Below are 7,500 nucleotides of genomic sequence, written 5' to 3'. Positions count from 1 at the left end.
TCTGCCTTGCTGTCTGCAAAGGGTACGACTGACCATGTGTGTCTTCACTCTTTAGCCCATCTCTAGTGCACTTGGAGTGACTTTAGTAGTGCACTTGAATGACTTTGATCATGCTATTGGTATGGAGTTGCACAGCTCCACAGCAAGTGGAGATTAGACTCTGGTGCATTGCGGCGGTTGCTGTTGATACTGTATATGTGTGTGTGTGTGTGTGTGTGTGTGTGTGTGTGTGTGTGTGTGTGTGTGTGTGTGTGTGTGTGTGTGTGTGTGTGTGTGTGTGTGTGCGTACGTGCGCTCGCGTGTGCGTGCATGCGTGCGTACATGTAAGTGTGTGTGTGTGTGTGTGTGTGTGTGCGTGCGTGCGTGCGTGCGTGCGTGCGTGCGTGCGTGCGTGCGTGCGTGCGTGCGTGTGTGTGTGTATGCTTGTGTGTGTACGTGTGTGCGTGCGTCTACTCATGGGGCACGCGTGTCTGCGTGTGCGTGTGTTGTGTGTTTGTGAGAGCATGTTCTGTGTGTGTTTGTCTGATTTGCATCCCCCATGACTGTAAGTGGGAATGCAACAGCAGTGCACATGTCTATAACAAGCCCCGTAACAACCAATGGGATATTTTATCGCGAGCATCATTGGCAGTAAATGCATTTATTGGCTGCAACAATGCCACTACCCGGCTCCTAACATGGCTTGTGACAGGATGCCGTAATCTGCTTCCTGTGTCTGAGCACCTCAGTTAGGGCAGATAGAGCTGTCATGTGGTGGTGGTGGTGGGGGGGCTCGGTTATGGAGATAGCAGAAGTAAATGATAGATGTCCGCAACACTGTTAATGCTCCCAGTTGTTTCTTTGTTTATTTGCCGGATAGACATTTCAGGCTGCTGCCATCATCAGTGCTCTCTGTGCTCGCTCCTTGTGCTTGACCTTTGTGTCTTGTTTAGTGTGCGCACCTGCTCCAACCTTATACCTTACTTCTTTTGGGTCCACGCACCTAGTTATCTTTCGTAACATCTAGAGCGCAACAATACCCTTACCTCCTACCCATTACCTGAGGCTAGGGGTCCTTCTTCAGTAAACATATATATTCCATCAGAGCCGCATCATTGAACATAATCCATGATTCTGTTGTCTCCGTTACATTGTATGTATTGACAGGGTAGACCTTGCAGACTTTTTTTTTTCTCCCGGGCCCGCCTGCCCAAAGCTGTCAACTGGGTTAGTGGGTTTTTTTTTATCAATAGTGAGTTGTAAACGTGAGGAGAATAGACAAGGAGCTCTCTTCTCTCCTCTCCTTGGCTACAAGGGACATGTCCTGGCACAGTGAGTCCAGCATTTGGCAGGTGTGATACGCCATCCCAGACCGGGCTCCAGGGACGACCCCAGCCTGCCTGGCCTGCCTGGCCCCCAGGTTTTGATCTCCCTCACCCCTGCTTCTGTTACTACTACCATACCACTACCAATGCTGCTGCTGCTACTACTTCTACTGCTGCTACTACTGCTGCTGCTACTACTACTACTGCTGCTGCTGCTGCTGCTACTACTGCTGCTGCTGCTACTTCTGCTATTGCTGCTGCTGCTACCGCTGCTGGTACTTCTCTTGACTTCACAAACGAGGCTTGTTTACAAACACGCAGCCTGTTGAGAGATTACAGCGCCAGGTGCAAAAGGGGTTGAGGTGACCTTTTATGTCAGAACGAACACACAAACAAACAAACAAACAAATAAATATATAATGTGGTAGACAGAGTGCTCCACCTCTGAACAAGCTGCCACAGCTTTGCAGGAGGACCATCCAAAATGGTGTTTTTACAATACAGAGGTACCCTATGGTTCCATAACGTCCTTACAGTAAAAGTGAACATTTGAAGTGCTTTATGGAAGACAATGTGTTATGTAAGTGGAATTTGTTGCTCTGTGGGAAACGGTACTGTATATGTAGTTATTAGTATTCACTGCCCATTTCATTTTCACCTCATGTCAAAGTCTGTTTCCCAACCCTGGCAGAAATATTCTATTTTGGATCAGAATTCACAAGAGCCATTCCAAAACTTTAATTTCTTATCTACTTTATATGTGAAAAAAGTTAGGATTATCTAACCTACATAAATGTACATACTGGGCTATGTAACATGGCTTATGTAAGTTTGGATGTGTGCCGCATGGAGAAGGAAATAGACCACCAGTCATATACGTTCACACCGCTCACTTCACACCTCTGTTCTAAATCTGTTCCTCGGAACGTGACAGAAGTCCAGATCAGTGGTGAGAAAAGTTTTCATCAGGGCGGCGTGCCACACACACACACACACACCACCATAACACACACACACACCACCATCCCTACACAGGCGTGCCACACACACACACACACACACACCACCATCCCTACACACACACACACCACCATCCCAACACACACACACACCACCATCCCAACACACACACACACCACCATCCCTACACAGGCGTGCCACACACACACACACACACACACACACACCACCATCCCTACACAGGCGTGACACACACACACACACACACCACCATCCATACACAGGCGTGACACACACACACACACACCACCATCCACACACACACACACCACCATCCACACACACACACACCACCATCCCTACACAGGCGTGCCACACACACACACACACACACACCACCATCCCTACACAGGCGTGACACACACACACACACACACACACACCACCATCCCTACACAGGCGTGCCACATACACACACACACACACACCACCACCACCCCTACACAGGCGTGCGACACACACACACACCACCATAACACACACACACACCACCATCCCTACACAGGCGTGCCACACACACACACACACACACCACCATCCCTACACAGGCGTGCCACACACACACACACCACCATCCCTACACAGGCGTGCCACACACACACACACCACCATCCCTACACAGGCGTGCCACATACACACACACACACACACACACACACACACACACACAACACACACACACACACACACACCACCAGCCCTAGTTCTGCACAGGCGTGCCACACACACACACCCACCACCATCCCTAGCTCTACGCAGGGGTGCCACACACACACACACACACACCACCATCCCTAGTTCTAGGCAGGCGTGTGCTTGGATCCGATTGAATCTGGCAGGTACTCTAACTTGGTGCAGTGAGCCAACCTCCTCTTTTTCCTTTTCTCTCCCGCTCTCTCTCTCTCTCTCTCTCTCTCTTGCTCTCTCTCTCTCTCTCTCTCTCTCTCTCTCTCGCTCTCTCTTTTTCTTTTTCTCTCCCGCTCTCTCTCTCTCTCTCTCTCTCTCTCTCTCTCTCTCTCTCTCTCTCTCTCTCTCTCTCTCTCTCTCTCTCGCTCTCTCTTTCTGTATTTCATTCTCTTTCTCTCTTTCTTTCTTTCTTTCTTTCTTTCTTTCTCTCTTTCTTTCTTTCTTTCTTTCTTTCTTTCTTTCTTTCTTTCTTTCTTTCTTTCTTTCTGTCTCTCACACACACACACACACACACACACACACACACACACACACACACACACACACACACACACACACACACACACACACACTCCCCTCTCTCTCTCTCTCCCTCACCCCCCTCCTCACTCTCTCTCTCTCTCTCTCTCTGTCTGTATCAGGACAACACTTCCCGCGTGTGCGCATTAAGGAGGGAGGGTGTGATATCGCCTCTGCTGCTACACTTCCTCTTCAGTGCGAGGTGTTCCATCTGTTAATTAGCGCCGCTAGCTTGCCATCGCTACTGTACTCAGTGTTGCCAGATTGCGCGGGTGCCCGTCCAATTGGGCTACTTAGGATGAGCGTCTGCGGGTAAAAATCTGAAAAATTGTCCATTTGGCTTTTTTTTAATTTTTTTTAGCTGTTTTGGGCCCATAGAAGTCAATGTAATTTGATGAATTTGGGCGGAATTTAGCGCATTTTGGCGGGTTTTTTTAGAAGCTTTTGGGCGGAATTTGGACAGACACATCTGGCAACACTGACTGTACTGCTGCCTCTCGACTCTGCTGCTAGGGACGCTAACGCTAACGCACCGCGCTGCACCGCATTGCTAGAGAGCTCTCTAAAAATAAAGCCATATCAGGGCATGTCTTGCCAAAACGTCTTGTAAGAAAGCACAGCCGCCCCCACACGGAATTGGCAACTTTTTAAAAATTTGATTGAATGTGAATTTTTCTAGATCTATTGTCAGTCACGTACGTGTGAAAATATCTGCTTGTGTAGCACCATAATTCACAAAGTTAACTTTTTAATGGCACTGGTAGAACGGTGTGTGTGTGTGTGTGTTTGTTGTTACTGTCCATGTCTTATTCATATGTTTAGTTTAACTGCACATTGGAGACTTACTGGTCAAACGCAATTTCAAACGTCTGTGCTAACCCTGTTGCAAAGATTTGTGACAATAAAATACAATTAACTTGACTTGACTTGGCATCTCCATATCATACCTGTCAACCATCCCTAATTTCCCGGGAAACCCCCTAATTTTGACTCATTTCCCGATTTCTTCCCTTTTTTCACATTATCAAAAAACACAGTCGGTCCAGTAGGCTATTTAGGCCTATAGGCTACCCACGGCCCTGTCCGACGAGCCACACCCACTCTTGAAGAGAGAGACAGAGGGTCTTACTTATCAAGCTACCTGCCAGAAGACGGTATGCCAGATACCACCAAGAATTGAAGTTCCTTGAAAATACGAGCTGTCAACCTCGAGCTCCGTAGCGCTTGTGCGCCCACTCTTTTCCTCAGAAACCGTCAGTTCATGCAACGCATAAAACAGCCTTGGAACAGCGAATCATGCGATTAACTTAATCACAACCTGTACAGCATGAAGTTTTGCACGAACAGACAACATGTGCGACAAAACAACAAGAAACTCATTGCGCTCATTTCATTGTTTTGTTTTCATTGCATTGTTTCACCACGCTGTAAAACGTGTGCTGAGGGATTTTAGACAGGATCTGTCTTTTGCACGCGCGCTGTTGTGAAAAGCAGAGTAGAACGCACCGTCCGATCAGTCTCTGTCATCCCGTTGACTGTCAAAATTTGGCCTTTAGAAAATTTCCCGGATTTTGGCTTAAAATATGGGAATTTTCCCGGATTTTAGGAGCTCAAAGTTGACAGGTATGCTCCATATACATGCTCAATAGAGGATGGTTCAGAAAGTTTAAAAAGCTATCCTACCTCATATTTAATTCAACCACTTTTTTATCGAAATCTTAATGAGGGCAATGATCATCTGACACGTTTGAAGTAATGACCAATTAGTGAAACCACGGGTGGTGTTAAGTGGACATGCAGATGAAACAGAAACGACAAAATCTTTCTTTTTGGAAGCAGTTACCTGTGTATGTGTGTGTGTGTGTGTGTGTGTGTGTGTGTGTGTGAGAGAGACAGAGAGAAAGAGCATGCTTGCATGTGCATGTATGGTTGCTTGTATGCAGTACCCTTATTATATGGCGAGAAACTTGAGATTTCTTTAACCATCATGATGAGACATGTGGGATTTTCCCTTTCTAAAGTCAAGTGAAGTCATCCGGTCTAATGCTCAGGTGAACAAATAACGCCTCAAGATTTTGACTGAAAAGAAAGAGAGAGAGAGAGAGAGAGAGAGAGAGAGAGAGAGAGAGAGAGAGAGAGAGAGAAGGGTGAGCGAGAGATAGAGATAGAGAGAGAGGGGGGGGACATAGAGACAGAGAGAGAGAGAGAGAGATAGAGAGAGAGAGATAGAGAGAGAGAGAGAAAGAGAGAGAGAGAGAGAACGCGAGAGAGAGAAAGAGAGAGAGAGAGACAGAGACAGAGAGAGAGAGGGGCAGGGTAGTCTGAGGTATCGCCTTGAACCCCACCAGGGGTTTCTGCTTTTGGCCTGGGGGGACCTATTGTTTGGATGGAGAGTCTGTCTGATTGTTTTCACTGCTCCTGTCATCGTCCATGTAGATCACAGATCCCTGATGACCCCCAACCTCCCCCCCACCCCCTGCCCCGCCCGCCCCAAACTTAAGGATTATTGAGAATCAATAGCTCAAAAGTGGTGTCTCCTGCCTTGACTTGACGGAAAGTCAACATTGGAGAAATAAAAGGCTTGCTGCCAGACTGTTTAAGTGGCCGCGCCACCCTGCCACAGAAATGGCTCCTTTTCGTTTCGCCGCTGTCTCTCTCTCCAGATCGGATTGCCCCCGTATTCCCTTTCAGGGCTTTTAAGATATGGAGTGATTGTAGTTTTGTCTGGGAGCTAAAGGGGTATACTGTTACTCTTTGTTATGGAGGACGGGGGTGGAGTGGGGTGGGGTGGGGTGGAGTGGGGGTGGGGTTTGGTGTAGTGCATTGGGGGTGGGGCGGTGTGGTGGGGTGGGGTGGCGATGGGATGCCGTGCAGTGGGGGGTGGGGGTGGGGCAGTTGGAGGAGCACACCCCTCCACACACCGACCCACCACCACCACCACATCCACTCATCATCTCCGCTTGCTGCTCCATGCAGGCCTGTTTGGCACTAAAGGCTGGCCGCCCGCACGTTCGCCCTGGGTCTGATGCGGCGGCACTGCACACACACACACACACACACACACACACACACACACACACACACACACACACACACACACACACACACACACACACACACACACACACACACACACACACACACACACACACACACACGCACGCCCTGGGTTTGATATGGCGGTGGCGGCGGCTATCAGATCTGCACCTCTTGAGATCAGTTCAGTGCGCTTAAATGCCGGCAATATCTCACTGCTACAGTCTAACACTTCCATTCAGTGGATATGGAATGGGCTCGCATTACCATCTGCACTGCTGCCGGAACGACTTTTTGCTTGATTTGTTTGCCTCGTGCTTTTAACAACGGTGAAAAAAAGGCCACCTTGAGGTCACCTGCCGAAAAAGCTGTTGAAAAAGATTGGGAGATTTTTAGACTGGTGAAAAGGGATGACATGTTGATTTGACTGAAACAGTAGGCTACTTAAAATCTCTCAATGTCATCGTGGATTCATTGCCGTAAGGATAACCTCAATTTAAGTCATGTTAAAGCAGTGTAGCACAACATGACGCGAAGGTGTTAAGTTTAATAACTCTGTGTGTGTGTGTGTATGTGTGTGCGTGTATACGTGCATATGTGCTTTTGTGCACGTGTGTGTGTGTGTGTGTGTCTGGCGTGTGTGTGCTTTGGTTTGGAGACAAATATATGTGGACGAAGATAATACACAAACGAATATGGCACATCCTTAAACCCTTTTCAAATGAATTTGTGTATAGCCTTCATCAAACAGCTAAGATAAAAGTATCATCAAAACACATGCCAGATTTTTTTTTTCCGTTTTCTTTTTGCACATGAAGGAGGCTCTTTTTTTGTCCCCTTTCCTTGCTGCGTGTTGTATGGTCTTATGTAAGGATTGAGTCATTATTGTTGTTGATGCAATCTGTCTCCTCCCTCCCTCCCCTCGCTATAGGAA

The 7,500-nt window shown here is 47.8% G+C and overlaps 1 protein-coding gene across 1 annotated transcript in view; it reads left to right on the top strand.

The window, feature by feature from the left end:
• The window catches only part of LOC134457820 (ephrin type-A receptor 5), a 172,103-nt gene that overhangs the window by 97,815 nt on the left and 66,788 nt on the right, over positions 1-7,500 (top strand). The window lies entirely within an intron of this gene.

Source organism: Engraulis encrasicolus, chromosome 11 (assembly GCF_034702125.1).
Source record: "Engraulis encrasicolus isolate BLACKSEA-1 chromosome 11, IST_EnEncr_1.0, whole genome shotgun sequence".
Taxonomy (NCBI): Eukaryota; Metazoa; Chordata; class Actinopteri; order Clupeiformes; family Engraulidae; genus Engraulis; species Engraulis encrasicolus.
The sequence above is the reverse complement of the archived record's forward strand: the minus strand, read 5'-3'. Positions and strand labels throughout refer to the sequence as shown.